At 42.2% G+C, this 15672-nt stretch overlaps 2 protein-coding genes and 1 pseudogene across 4 annotated transcripts in view; 1 reads left to right on the top strand and 2 right to left on the bottom strand.

Moving 5' to 3' along the window:
- Positions 1–15672, top strand: part of EIF2B3 (eukaryotic translation initiation factor 2B subunit gamma) — a 349397-nt gene that overhangs the window by 224628 nt on the left and 109097 nt on the right. The gene's annotated exons all lie outside the window — the stretch shown is intronic.
- UROD (uroporphyrinogen decarboxylase) overlaps positions 1–15672 on the bottom strand; it is a 133412-nt gene that overhangs the window by 49021 nt on the left and 68719 nt on the right. The window lies entirely within an intron of this gene.
- LOC126960713 (E3 ubiquitin-protein ligase CCNB1IP1-like) lies at positions 11858–13204 on the bottom strand (annotated as a pseudogene). Its single transcript, XR_007728091.1, has one exon. The product of XR_007728091.1 is annotated as an E3 ubiquitin-protein ligase CCNB1IP1-like (transcript).

Genomic DNA, 15672 nt, shown 5'->3' with positions numbered 1-15672 from the left:
AAGTCAGAATACAGTATGCACTTTTGGCCAGGCACGGTGGCTCACATCTTCAATCCCAGCACTTTGGGAGTCTGAGGCAGGCATGGTCTCTCACACTTTTAGTCCCAGCACTTGGGGAGGCTGAGGTAGGCGTATCGCTTGAGCTCAGGAGTTCTAGACCAGCCTAGGCAACATGGCAAAAATCTCATTTCTACCAAAAACATAAAAAATTAGCCAGGCATGGTGGTGTGTGCCTGTAGTCCCAGCTACTTGGGAGCCTGAGGTGGGAGGATCGTTTGAGTTTGGGAGATTGAGGCTGCAGTGAGCCAAGATCACGTCACTGCACTCCAGCCTGGGTGATAAAGTGAGACCCTGTCTCCAAAAAAAGATAAAACAAACAAACAAACAAAAAAAGTTTATATCTTTATATCCTATAGGGACAGATTGAAAGATTACTAACAGGTTAATATTTATAAATATTCACTACATAAATGAGGAGAATCAGTCACCAGTGAATGGTTATTGCAATAATCCTGGCAAGAAAAAATGAAAGAGCAAAACAAGGCAATGGCAATAGTAATAGAGAGATAGGGAAAAATTGAAGAGTATTTAGGAAAACTTTGTGACTTATTAATTAGATGTGGAAGGATAAAGAGAGGGAGGGGTCAAACATGATGTCCAGGTTTCCAGCAAGAGCAACTAGATGGATAGTGGTGGCATTCAAAATTTAGAGGCCACAGGACAAGGAATAAATTTGTAGCAATAATCATATGGGTAACTGCAGTTAACTTTACTAAACGTAGTATGCATTTGCAATTCTACACATTTGGATACTTGCATATCTACCTGGTACACTCTCAGTTCCCTCCATTCCTATATAAATAATGAATTCCTGGTAATCTGTCTTAACCTCGGTTTCCCCCCAAAGCAGAGCCTGAGATAAGGGTATTTGTACAATTAGTAATATGAGTGGGATTTGGAAAGAGGAAAACAGGGATAGAGGGAAGACCAGTCTGAGTGTCTGAGGGTGTGTTATTGACTTTGTTACTCCTGTGGGCAACTGAGGCTCAGTTCCACTGGAGACCCTCTAAGGCGCTTTGTAGACTGTGCCTCAGAGATGCTAAAGATCAGAAAAGAAAAGTATTTATTCACTGTCTTCCTTTCCCCATTGGTCAAAGGTTGCCCCATGGGTATAAATTTCCTCACACTTCAAGGTTTGTATGTGCGCCAGAATGGCCGAATAGGTTCCTGTAGGTATTCCAAATGTGGTTACTAGAAGTCTGAAGACAAAAAATAAGAGATGACCAGTACACAAAGTGAAATGCTATCAGGTTACACAGATGATTGCCAGAGCAATGGCTGGAATAAAGAGTTGGGCCCACAGAATGTGAAGCGGAGCACAAGAGATGTCTTCTTATTCATTAGCTTTCAAGATTTAGCTAAAATTTCATTACCTCTGGAAGCCTTCCTTAGCCTCCAGGTCTGGGTTAATTGCCCTTCTTAATTATTCCCTATACACCTCCATACTTCTTTTTTATTATTTATTTATTTATTTATTTTGAGACGGAGTCTCGCTCTGTCTCCCAGGCTGGAGTGCAGTTGTGGGATCTCGGTTCCTTGCAACTTCTGCCTTCTGAGCTCAAGCGATTCTCCTCCCTCAGCCTCCTGAGTAGCTGGGACTACAGGCCTGCATCACCACACCCTGCTAATTTTTTGTATTTTTAGTAGAGACAGGGTGTCACCATGGTGGCCAGGCTGATCTCAAACTCCTGACCTCAGGTGATCCACCAGTCTGGGCCTCCCAAAGTGGTGGGATTACAGGCGTGAGCCATGCGCGTGGCCACCTCTATACTTATTGCATAGCATTTTAATATAATACTATTATTGGAATTGCTATTACTTATCTGTTTCCCCTTTATATTTCCTATATCTTGATAGATTGGGATGGAGTTAGAGTCTGAAGGAAAATTTTTCTTATTTCAGATGACAGAACCTAAGGGATAGTAAATGGTTAGACCAGCCACTTTACGTTTTTGTTTTTGTTTTGAGACGGAGTCTTACTCTGTCACCCAGGTTGGAGTACGGTGGTGCGATCCCAGCTTACTACAACTTCCATCTCCTGGTTCAAGCATTTCTCCTGCCTCAACCTCCTGAGTAGCTGGGCACGTGCCACCACGCCCGGCTAATTTTTGTGTTTTTAGTAGAGATGGGGTTTCACCATGTTGGCCAGGCTGGTCTCGAACTCCTAACCTCAGGTAATCTGCCTGCCTTGTCCTCCCAAAGTGCTGGGATTGCATGCATGAGCCACCATGCCCAGCCAGACCCACATCTTTTGGCCCAGTGTACCCCTTAAAATTCCCAGTTAGTGCAGCTGAAGTTCTCCTGTTTTAACTTCCCTCATCAATTTTCTCTTTCTTTCTTATAAGTTCAGATATGTATTTGAAATAATTTTTTGTTATGTCTTACTCAAAATTTTTAGATGTTTGTGACAGAATTTTTGGGTTGTCTTAACCCACCAGTTTTCCAACACCAGAAACCTACATGCTATGTGCTTGTGTGCATTATTTCATTTAATCCCCAGCGACACTCTGAGATAGAAACTATCTTTGTCCCCATCTTAAAAATGTGAAAGTAGGCCGGGCGCGGTGGCTCACGCCTGTAATCCCAGCACTTTGGAAGGCCGAGGTGGGCGGATCACAAGGTCAGGAGATCGAGACCATGGTGAAACCCCGTCTCTACTAAAAATAGAAAAAAATTAGCCGGGCGCAGTGGCGGGCGCCTGTAGTCCCAGCTACTCGGGAGGCTGAGGCCGGAGAATGGCGTGAACCCGGGAGGCGGAGCTTGCAGTGAGCCGAGATTGCGCCACTGCACTCCAGCCTGGGGGACAGAGCGAGACTCCGTCTAAAAAAAAAAAAATGTGAAAGTAGGCCGGGAGAGGTGGCTCATGCCTGTAATCCCAGTACTTTGGGAGGCTGAGGCAGGTGGATCACCTGAGGCCAGGAGTTCGAGACCAGCCTGACCAACATTGCAAAACTCCATCTCTACTAAAAATATAAAAATTAGCCGGGCGTGGTGGCAGGCGCCTGTAATCCCAGCTACTCAGGAGACTGAGGCAGGAGAATCGCTTGAACCTGGGAGGCGAAGGTTGCAGTGAGCTGAAATTGTGCCACCGCACTCCAGCCTGGGCGACAGAGGGAGACTCTGTCTAAAAATAAAAATAAAAATAAATTTTCAAAAAATGGGGAAAGTAGGTCTCGAGGAACTTGAGTGACTTGCCTAAAGTTCAAGCGGAAAGAAATATTATGTATTAGGTGCCAAAGTCTCAGTAAATGCATTGAGTAACCAGAGGATTAAAAGGATGATTTCTGCTAGGTACAGCCAGATGACACGTGTCTCAAAATTGAATTTTTATTTGAGATGCAGTAGTGGAGTAGGTTAGGGACATAGCAAAGAGGAATTAGGACAGTACTCTGTGTCCTTTAGAGGAACATCAGGAAACACTGCTTGAATGTGCTTGTTGAAGAAAAAGGAACACCTCATGAATGTGACATTCAAATTGAGTCTTTTAGGAAGAATAAGAATTTGTGATGATGGGGACATGAGCAGGGATAGACATTCCTAATAGTACTAGGATAGAATAACTCCTGAGAAAGCATGAAAATCCTATACTTTAACAGTTGAGGAATTACTACAAAGCTGAAATATGCAGGTATGTTTTTAGCTCCAAATTGTGTGAAATGAAGACCTCACTCAATGTAAGTAAGCATATACCTCTAAAACTTTTACATGGGTCAGGCCTGGGCATGGTGGGTCAGGCCTGGGCATGGTGGCTCATGCTTGTAATCCCAGCACTTAGGGAGGCCTTGACAAGAGGATTGCTTGAGCCCAGGAGTTTGAGACCAGTCTGCGTAACATAGTGAGACCTTGTCTCTACAAAAAAAATTGTAAAAATTAGCTGGGAAAAAAAAAATTAGCCAGGTGTGGTGGTGTGTGCCTATAGTCCTGGCTACTTGGGAGGCTGAGGAGGGATGATTGTTTATTTTCTTTCTGGTGGCAGGTGGAATTACATACATTTAAGGTTTAATTTGATTTTGAGTTGAACTCTTTAGGGAGCACAGAAAGGCAGGTGGAAAATGAAAGGTACTGAGAAGCAGCAGAAACTCTGCTTTGCAGTAATAGTAACAACTGATTATTCACACAAGATCTCTGTTTATAGCCTACTGAGCATTTCTGATGATAATTAAATTTGCTAAAGCTTTATAATGAATACATTTGAGAAATTCATTTGTTACTTTAGAACCTTGGTGTCTCTTCTCAGAGACCACTGGAAAGTAGGGAGTTAACTTATTAACTGATTATGATTATGGGGATGTAATTTTTGTTTTCCTCGGGGTTGCCTGGAACATTGGCTCTGAAGATCACCAGGAAGATCTTTCATACGTATTATGTGTGTCTGGATTTCTAATCTAACAGCCACATTGAAAGGTAGATGGTATTATTCTGTTTTGAAAATGACAAACCTGATACTCAGAAAATTTAACTAAGCTGCCCCAAATCCCACTCCAGTTAATTGCTGAGCCACAGTTAGAACACAACTGTGGGGTTTTTTTGTTTGCTTGTTTTTGTTTTTGTTTCTTTGAGACAGAGTCTTGCTCTGTCACTCAGGCTGGAGTGCAGTAGCGCAATCTCGGCTCACTGCAACCTCCACCTCTTGGGTTCAAGTGAGTCTCCTGCCGCAGCCGTCCGAGTAGCTGGGATTACAGGGGTGTGCCACCATGCCTGGCTAATTTTTTTGTATTTTTAGTAGCAATGGGGTTTTGCCATGTCAGTCAGGCTGATCTCAAACTTCCGGCCTCAAGTGATCTGCTCACCTCAGCCTCCCAAAGTGCTGGGATTACAGGCTAGGCTACCGCACCTAGCATTTTTTTTGTTTTGTTTTGTTTTGTTTTTTGAGAGAGTCTCACTCTGTCACCAAGGCTGGAGTCCAGTGGCACCATCTCGGCGCACTCTAACCTCTGCCTCCTGGGTTCAAGCGATCCTCCCACCTCAGCCTCTAAACCTGTTCTAAAGATTCTACCAGGTTTACTTGGTCTGGTATTTTCAAAATTTCTTTTTTTGAGTAGTGTTCTTTTCTGTGGCATTCAGTTATGTAGAATTTTATATGTAGATTAGATAGTTGTATGTATGTACAGAACTCTTTTAAAGTGTACAATTCGGTGGTTCTTAATAGGTATAAACTCTTAATTATTTTTGTGTAAAACATACTTAAAAATGAACAAATCTCCTAACAGGACTCATGTAGTATCCTTGTCTTGCAGGTGTGCAGCGATTGCTTGTTGATCTCTTTCTCTTAAGTGGAGGGAATTCCAGTCTTATAGGAGAAATTTTTGTCCTATGTCTAGAGCCATGTGAACAAGAAGTGTTGTTCAGTAAAGGTACGGTCTGTGATCAGCACGTAAAACAAAGCTGACTGACTCCTTGGACATGGATCCTGACCCATATTAGAGCTGTTGCTCTCTCTGGGGTAATCAGCCATTGGTGCTGTTTTTGTGTGCTTTAGAAACAGACTGTGATTATTCCTCAGTGTTTCGAGAACAAGTTCGTGAGGTATATTTTAGAGGCTTCAAGCAGACTAAATCTATAATAGAATTCTGTAGCCTATGTTTAAAACATTTGTTTTATATTGCTGGTCTCATTGCTTCTTTTAATTTAGAAATTCCAGAGTTGATAATTCTCTATTTAATCTAGACAGGAATCTTTGGCCTCAAGCAAGCCTCATTTACCCTGGGCCTCAGTTTCACAACCAAGAAAGTAGGGATAATGATACCAACACACTAGTTGTTAGAGGTGTAGTTACTTAAGTCCTTTGATGTAGAAAAAGGACTATTGTTATGTCTTAAGAAACAGCTAACATGTTACAACAAAGAACAAACTATGCCAATGAAATCCCCATGCTGGAGACAGCTTATTAGAAAGAATGAGCATATGTACTATTTTTAGATGTTCAAAAAGCTAAATGCAAGTTATTTTCAGTTGAGTGTTTGATGTCTTTATCAAATTACGAATCTCTGTCATTCTTTCCTGGAACCTTTCATTTTTCCCAGGGATTTTTGTTTGTCAGATTTCTATCAGCTTGAAAAGAGTAAATACAGTTGGTCAAGGGAAGATCTGAGAACTTGGTCCCAACTTGCTTAAAGACTTTATTAAGTGGCAACATTCCTTAAGACTGCTTTGGTGGGCTGTGGTTGCTTAGGACAACCTCAGTGTAATCCTGATGAAGCCTTCCTTGAGTTTACTGGTGGCACAGTGAAAAGCCCAGCCTTACTGGCAGAAACAAGTTGGATGTAGAAATTTTAGAGCCTTTTTTTTTTTTTTTTTTGGCCAAGAAATCTCAGTGGAGCTTTTCTTTTGACTTTACTAACCTAGTATATGTATCTACAACACTGAAATGTTTTCATCTTACTTTCTCACAGACTGTTACCTGTTGGAACTCTGATCTGTGGGATAGGACTTCTGTAGCCCTGTACTTAATTTGACAGCCAAAAAACTTACAAGCCCTGTGTTTGAGCCTGATTCTTCTGAGTCATTTTCCTTCCTTTAGGACCCTGTCAGGGAATGAAGGGCTACAGGGTAGAGGGAAAAGGTACTAGCTAGCAATTGTGATAACACAGACTGTCATCACAAACTTACTCTATCATTGGATAATAAGCAGCCCGCATGACTTAGATTTTTGGAAGCTCTTAGTAGGGCCACTTATTCTACTCTGAATCATAAAGTAACACTACAGCCCGAGTAGTGGAATGGTGCAGTACAATTTATGGGAAGTCAGTAAGCATTCTGTCACCATGACCAGGGAGTTCATTTGAAGTAGCCTGTAGCTACATAGGCTCTTAACTTAGGCATCATCTGCACCAACAAGACTTCCCTGGTTGGCCAGGCACAGTGGCTCATGCCTGCAATCCCAGCACTTTGGGAGGCTGAGGCGGGTGAATTGGTTGAGCCCAGGAGTTTGAGACTAGCCTGGACAACGTGGCAAAACCCTGTCTCTACAAAAAATGTAACAATTAGCCAGGTGTGATGGCATGTGCCTGTAGTCCCAGCTACTCAGGAGTCTGAGGTGGGAGGATCACCTGAGCCTGAGAGATGGAGGTTACAGTGAGCTGAGATCAGCCACTGTACTCCAGCCTGGGAGACAGAGCGAGACTCTGTCTCAAAAAAAAAAAAAAAAAAAAAAAAAAAAAAACTTCCTCCCTGGTTTTCTGTTTTTTTGTTTGTTTGTTTGTTTTTTGAGACAGGATCTCACTCTTGCCCAGGCTGGAGTACAGTGGCACAATCTCGACCCACTGCAACCTCAGCTTGCTGGGATCAGGTGAACCTGTCACCTCAGCCTTCCCAGTTGCTGGGGCTACAAGTGTGTACCACCATGCCTATCTAATTTTTTGAAGAGACAGGGTTTTGCTGTGGTGCCCAGGCTCAAACTCCTGGGCTCAAGCAGCCTGCTCACCTCGGCCTCCCAAAATGTTGGGATTACAGGCATGAGCCACTGTGCCCAGCTGTCTGGTTTTTTAAGATTGGATCCGGTGTCATTTTTCTGTACTTACATAGGGATTAAAAAATATCTGTCATATTGTTGCTATACTGTGAGGCAAGAACTGTATCTGGGCCTGGCACAAAGAGTTTGTCCAATATTATTTGCTGAATGAATGAATGAATGATTGAATGACAGCTGGAAGCAAGTTCTTTGTAAACATTTAAAATAAGTTCCTCAAGTTCCTTACTCCCTTAATATAGACGCGCATGTTTAGGTCAGGTACAGTGGCTCACACCTGTAATCCCAGCACTTTGGGAGGCCAAGGCAGGAGGATCGCTTGAGCCCAGGAGTTTGAGGCCAACCTGGGCAAGATGGTGAGACTCCCTCATCACTACAAAATATTTTTTAGATTAGCCAGGCGCAGTGGCGTGCACCAGTAGTCCCAGCTACTTGGGAAACTGAAGAGGGAGGATCCCCTGAGCCCAAGAATTTTAGGCAGCAGTGAGCTGTGACTGCTGCACTGCTCTCCAACCTGGCCAATAAAGTGAGAAACTCATCTCTAAAAAATAGATGCATGTTTATGTGAGCCTAAGGATGAATTTCAGTGATTGTAGTTAGAAGAATTGATTATAGCATTGACTGCTTGGTGTTCACTTTATTTGCATCTGGCTGGTCCTCTACCCCAAGAATGTTCTCCCAGAGAAAGGATGATGATGATGATGATTTTTTTTTTTTTGAGATGGAGTCTCACTCTTTCGCCCAGGCTGGAGTGCAGTGGCACCGTCTCTGCTCACTGCAAGCTCCGCCTCCCGGGTAGCTGCATTCTTCTGCCTCAGCCTCCCGAGTAGCTGGGACTACAGGCGCCCACTGCCACACCCGGCTAATCTTTTTTTTTTTTTTTTTTTTTGAGACGGAGTCTTGCTCTGTCGCCCAGTCTGGAGTGCAGTGGCCGGATCTCAGCTCACTGCAAGCTCCGCCTCCCGGGTTCATGCCATTCTCCTGCCTCAGCCTCCCGAGTAGCTGGGACTACAGGCACCCGCCACCTCGCCCGGCTAGTTTTTTGTATTTTTTTAGTAGAGACGGGGTTTCACCATGTTAGTCAGGATGGTCTTGATCTCCTGACCTCATGATCTGCCCGCCTCAGCCTCCCAAAGTGCTGGGATTACAGGCGTGAGCCACTGTGCCCGGCCAATTATTATTGTTGTTGTTGTTGTTTTGTTGTTGTTATTATTATTATTATTATTATTTTTTTTTTTTTTTTTTTTTTGAGACGGAGTCTCACTCTGTCACCCAGGCTGGAGTGCAGTGGCGCGATCTCGGCTCACTGCAAGCTCCGCCTCCCGGGTTCACGCCATTCTCCCGCCTCAGCCTCCGAGTAGCTGGGACTACAGGCGCCTGCCACCGCGCCCGGCTAGTTTTTTGTATTTTTAGTAGAGACAGGGTTTCACCATGTTAGCCAGGATGGTCTCGATCTCCTGACCTCGTGATCCACCCGCCTCGGCCTCCCAAAGTGCTGGGATTACAGGCTTGAGCCACCGCGCCTGGCCTATTATTATTATTGAGACAGAGTTTCGCTCTTGTCACCCAGGCTGGAGTGCCCTGGAATGCAGTGGCGCAGTCTCAGCTCACTGCAACCTCTGCCTCCCAGGTTCAAGTGATTCTCTTGTCTCAGCCTCCTGAGTAGCTGGGATTATGGGCGCATGCCACTACACCCAGCTAATTTTTGTATTTTTAGTAGAGACGATGTTTCACCATGTTGCCCACGCTGGTCTCGAACTCCTGACCTCAGGTGATCCACCCCAAAGTGCTGGGATTACAGGCGTGAGCCACTGTGCCTGGCAGGATTATTTTTTTTTTTGTGATAAGGTAGGGTGATGTGGTGAAAAGAACACAGGCTTTCACAAGACAGGTAGACCTGGATAGATAATACTTGTTCTGTCTTCACTAGCTGTGTGACCTTGGAAGTTATGAGTCCCTTCCAAACTTGCATTTGATTCATCTATAAAATATTAATATTTTTAGCTTGTTCAACAAATATGTGTTGAATACTTAGTATATATTCTATTCTAGATGCTATAAATATAGTGGTAATCCAGATAAAAAAGATACTTGTCCTCTTAGATCTACTCTATAAGGAGAGAGAAATAAACAAGGCGATCCTTCCACTTCAGCCCCAAGTAGCTGGGAATACAGGCACACACCACCATACCTGCCTAATTTAAAAAATTCTTTCTGTAGAGATGAGGTCTTACTGTGTTACCCAGGCTGGTCTCAAACTTCTGGGCTCAAGCAGTCCTCCTGTCTCCGCCTCCTAAAGTGCTAGGTTTACAGGTGTGATGAGCCACTGCACCCAGCCCTGTTTTTCACTTGACAGTATATCCTGGAAATCACTCCATTTCAGTTAATGGAGCCTTTTTTTTTTTTTTTTTTTTTGAGACAGGGTCTCACTCTGTTGCCCAGGTTGGAGTGCAGTGGCACGATCATGGTTCACTGCAGCCTCATCCTCCTGGGCTCAAGCCTGTAGCTGGGACTAGAGGTACTCACCACCACTCCCAGCTGATCTTTTTTTATTTTTTGTAGAAAGGGGGTCTTGTGGCCGGGCGCGGTGGCTCAAGCCTGTAATCCCAGCACTTTGGGAGGCCGAGACGGGCGGATCACGAGGTCAGGAGATCGAGACCATCCTGGCGAACACCGTGAAACCCCGTCTCTACTAAAAAATACAAAAAACTAGCCGGGCGAGGTGGCGGGCACCTGTAGTCCCAGCTACTCGGGAGGCTGAGGCAGGAGAATGGCGTAAACCTGGGAGGCGGAGCTTGCAGTGAGCTGAGATCCGGCCACTGCACTCCAGCCCGGGCTACAGAGCGAGACTCCGTCTCAAAAAAAAAAAAAAAAAAGAAAGGGGGTCTTGCTTTGTTGTCTAGGCTGCTCTTGAACTTCTGGCCTCAAGCAATCCTCCTGCTTCAGCCTACCAGACTGCTGGGATGACAAGTGTAAGAGACTGCTTGACCAGATTTTTTTTAACAGCTACATAGTACCTCATTGTACATATATTTTTAAAAATCTTTTAAATTATTTTAACAGTCTCTTGAGGTCAGTAACACATTGGTAAACTTTCTGCAGAAATACATTCCTGAATAAGTAAACCAAAGGCAACAGTTGACAAAAAGGTAAAGAAAGAAGTAGCTTTATTTTAAAATACAGTCGTCCTTTGGTAGCTTTGAGATATTGGTTCCAGGAACCCTCACAGATACCAAAATCCTTGGATGCTCATGTCGCTTTTTTAAAATGGCATGGTATTTGCATATAACCTACAAATTCTCCCAAATATTTTAAATCACCTCTAAATTATTTATAATACCTACAGCGTAAATGCTATCCAAATAGTAGTTGTACAGTATTGGTTTTTAAACGGTATTAGTTTTTAATTTGTATTTTTTATTTTTATATTATTATTTTCATTTTTTTCTAGAATATTTTTGATATATGGTTGGCTGAATCTGCGGATGCAGCACATTTGGATACAGAGGGCTAACTGTAAATGCCAGAAAAGTCAACTTTTAAAAATAACTTGATCAATGTGAGTTATTTTTAAATACAAACAGGGACTGAACATACATGCATCAAATTGTACTCTTATTCACTGACATAAACACACCTCCAAACAAGTTAATATGAAGGTAAATACATAAATATATACAAATAAATACACATACTCAAATAACAAGCCACATATCACCCACCATTTTCCATTTTTCACATAAACATACTGGCAAATACAGCAAAATATCAGTGTAAATTAACATACTTACATATACAGATATGCATAAATACCAGAATTCAAAGTGACATGGCATATAACAAAGGTACTTAAGGCATAAACAACATAGCTTAGTCAGAAACAGCCGAGAGTTGAAACAAATACTATTGTGACCTTTTCACTAGGGATGAAAATTCAGCAGTTCACAATGAAATTGAGATTAATAAAATGCTCATGCTTTAAATAATAGAGAAACCAGACTCTAAGCCATTCCCCATTGCCAATGAGTTTGTTATGTTGATAATGTGAAGACAACTTCAGAGACTTAAAAGCACAGGGAGACTGGGGTGTCCTATCTAGATAAAAGATTTGCTAAATGAAATTACTGAAGGTGAACATAGAAACATTCTGTAAAGTTAAGGAAATTATCTTTACATTTTTTAGAAACAGGGTCTCACTCTGTTGCCCAGGCTGGAGTGCAGTGGCATGATCTTAGATCATTACAGCCTTAGACTCCTGGGCTCAAGTGATCCTCCCAGCCTCAACCTCCTAAGTAGCTGGGATCACAGGTGTGTGACACCATTCCTGGCTCAAATTCTTTTTACTTTGAAGGCCCTGCTAGAAACTTGCTGCTGCTCTAATTCGCCACTTGGAGAGGCAAAACTAAATAAGCTGTTGCTGGGTTCAGGTGCTATGGGAGAGCCTACAAAAAAATGGTCTGAACTGAAAATCTCCATCGCCCCGATTTCAAACAGGTGTACTATCCAAAGGAAACTTGGGGTTGTTATTCCTAATGGGAAGCCAAAAACACCAGACTGTGCAATCACAGATGGTTCAAGGTGCCTTCATGGTTAGCAATAGGGATGTTACATAGCCTAAGGCTATCATAGAGGCCTTGGAGCTTTTGATACTGAAGATTGCGTTCCTTAAGTTTCTCAGAGATGTCACTGAACTTTTTCTTGTATTCTTCTAGCACTTTCTTCATGGAGGTGACCTCCCCTTTCATAGAGATCAATTCTACATCCTTGCTTTGTATTTGCTGAGTATATATCTTATCCATCTGTTTCAGATGGCCCTCAGCCTTGATGAAATTGTGTTCTTGATAGAGACGTTCCTGATGTACCTGATATGTCCTGAAGGCCACTGCTCGGGAGTTAATGTCCTACACGATCTCTTGTCGCAGTCCTGCCAATACCATAGCTTTATATTTCTCTGATGGACTGAGTTCTGTGTGGACAATATCTAGCTTTCCAGAAAGGGTACTTTTCAGGCATCACAGATAGCTGGTGAGCAACTTAACTCACCACTGCCATGCTGATCACAGAAGACGTGAGAGCAGGCAGTGACCCATGCATAGCCAGAGTTTGATGCGACACTTTCGATAATTACAAAGCAGCATGTCTTCACACAAAGACATAATAGGATAATGAGGACTCCAGAAGCTGAAGAGAGTCCATAAAAGAAAAATGCAATAATCATCTACTGTATACACAGGATTTACAGCACCAAAGAGGTCCAGACTGGAACAGTGAGACTCAGCTCTGGTTTCGGTCTCTTGGAATTTTACTTCTCTGGCATCACATGAATCCAGCTTCTATCTAGAAATCAAGTTGAACCACAGGATCTATCAATTACCTAGGATCGTCTGTGTAATGAAGAGAACTTAAGGCAGCTTATCTTGCTCAAAATTCAAGTACCAGGCTTTAGATCCCATCAGCCTTTAACCCTTTTTATTGAGAATGTCCAAATCCAAGCCCATTTGATTTTCAGGGGGTCTGTAGATAGGCCAGTTCTGGACTGGCACACAGGGTGCTGCAGACCCAGGCCTTCCCTCCTCAGTGAATTTCATCTTCACCCAGCCTACCAAAATGGAGAGGGAAAAAAAGTCATTGTACATATTTTACTCAACCAACTCCTATGTTTGGGTTTTTAGGTAGCTTCCAATATTTTGCTGCAATGAATAACTTTGAAATTAGTAGTTTGATATTGTTGTATGATAAATTCTTACAAGTGGGATTACTGGGTCAAAGGATAAAACTGCACGTGTAGCTTTGTTTAAAATTACCAAATTTCCATCCAAAAGTGTTGTACTAGTTAGCATTCCTAGCTACAATATATGAGAGTGTTTATTTCCACATGGACTCACCAAGCTAATGAGTTGCCCTACTTTATTTTACCAGTCTAATTGGTGAGAAATGATAGCTCAGAGTCATTTTAATTTTAATTTGCGTTTTTCTTTTTCTTTTCTCTTTTTTTTTTTTGGAGTTGGAATCTCACTCTGTCACCCAGGCTGGAATGCAATGGCGCAATCTCAGCTCACTGCAAACTTCGCCTGCCTCAGCCTCCAAAGTAGCTGGGATTACAGCACATGCCACCATGCGCTGATATTTGTATTTTTGGTAGAGATCGGATTTTGTCATGTTGGCCAGGCTGGTCTCGAACTCCTGGGCTCAAGTGATCTGCCTGCCTCTGCCTCCTAAAGTACTGGGATCACAGGTGTGAGCTGCATTTTTCTTATTATGAGTGAAGTTAAATATCCTTTTATATGTTTAAGGACCATTTAAAAATTGAACACATTGTGATCTTTCTTTGTAAATTGTTCATGTACTTTATTTTTTCTCATTTTTAAAAGTACCTTCAGTTTTTGTTGTTTTCCCTCTTGAATTTGAGAAGTTCTATAACCGTAGCAGTTTGATGTCTTTTGACTTTGTGGTGTTTGGGGGCATGGAAAACTTTTTGGTTTTGTTTTGATACAGGGTCTTGCCCTGTCGCCTTTGTCGCCTAGGCTAGAGTGCCATGGCACGATCTCGCCTTACTGCAGCCTCCATCCCCTGAGCTCAAGTGATCTTCCTACCTCAGCCTCCCACGTAGCTGGAACTACATGCACACGTCACCACATCTGGCTAATTTTTTTTCTTTTTTGTAGAGACAGAGTCTTGATGTTGCCTAGACTAGCTAGTCTCGAACTCATGAGCTCAAGTAATCCTCACACCTTGGGTCTCTCAAGGTGCTAGGATTACAGGCATGAGCCACCACTCCCAGCCTTGTTTTTATATTTATGTAGCCAAATTTAATAATCTTCAATTCATCTGGATTTTGAATAATAGTTAGAAAGTTTCTTCCCACATTTAGGTCATAGAGAAACCTACTTTTGTTTCCTTCTAGTACTTGTATAGTTTCACTTTTTTACATTTAGGTCTCTGATCCATTTGACGTTTGTCTTGTGTACCGTATGAACAGTGGATCTAATTTTATCCTTTTTCCAAATACTTATTCAGTTTCCCATCACCATTTATTAAAATATTCATTTTGCCCTTGTTATTTAAGTTTCATGATTATCATATACTAAATTCCCAACCCAAGTCAATTTATATACACACATATATACATATACATATATATAGCCATAAAATCTTATTGATCATATTGTTAAATTTTCTATATCCACTTTTATTTTTTATCCACTTCATCTGTCTTTTACTAATAGTAGTGTGTTAAAGCTCCCTATTATTAGTGTTTTCTATTGTTTTTTTTTTTTTATACTTTAAGTTGCAGGTTATATAGGAATACATGTGCCATGGTGGTTTGCTGCACCCATCAACCTACATCTACATTAGGTATTTCTCGTAATGCTATCCCTCTCCTAGTCCCCCCACCCCGGACGGGCTCTGGTGACTGAGAACATGCAGTGTTTGGTTTTCTGCTCCTGTGTTAGTTTGCTGAGAATGATGGTTTCCATCTTCATCCATGTCTCTGCAGAGGACGTGAACGCATCCTTTTTTTATGATTGCATAGTATTTCATGGTGTATGTGTGCCACATTTTCTTTATCTAATCTATCATCGATGGGCATTTGGGTTGGTTCCAAGTCTTAGCTATTGTGAACAGTGCTGCAATAAACATACATGTGCATGTGTCTTTACAGTAGTATGATTTATAATCCTTTGGGTATATACCCCATAATGGGATTGCTGGGTCAAATGGTATATTTCTGGTTCTAGATCCTTGAGGAATCACCACAGTTGAACTGATTTACACTGCCACCAACAGCGTAAAAGCGTTCCTGTTTCTCCACCTCCTCTCCAGCATCTGGTTGTTTCCTGACTTTTTAATGATCGCCATTCTAACTGACATGAGATGGCATCTCATTGTGGTTTTGATTTGGATTTTTCTAATGACCAGTGATGATGACCTTTTTTTCATATGTTTGTTGGTCACATAAATGTCTTTTGAGAGGTGTCTGTTCATATCATTTGCCCACTTTTTGATGGGGTTGTTTTTTTCTTATAAATTTGTTTAAGTTCCTTGTAGATTCTGGATATTAGTCCTTTGTCAGATGGATAGATTGCAAAATTTTCTCCCATTCCGTAGGTTGCCTGTTCACTCTGATGATAGTTTCTTTTGCT

Source organism: Macaca thibetana, chromosome 1, assembly GCF_024542745.1.
Source record: "Macaca thibetana thibetana isolate TM-01 chromosome 1, ASM2454274v1, whole genome shotgun sequence".
In the NCBI taxonomy this organism is placed as follows: domain Eukaryota; kingdom Metazoa; phylum Chordata; class Mammalia; order Primates; family Cercopithecidae; genus Macaca; species Macaca thibetana.
The sequence above is the reverse complement of the archived record's forward strand: the minus strand, read 5'-3'. Positions and strand labels throughout refer to the sequence as shown.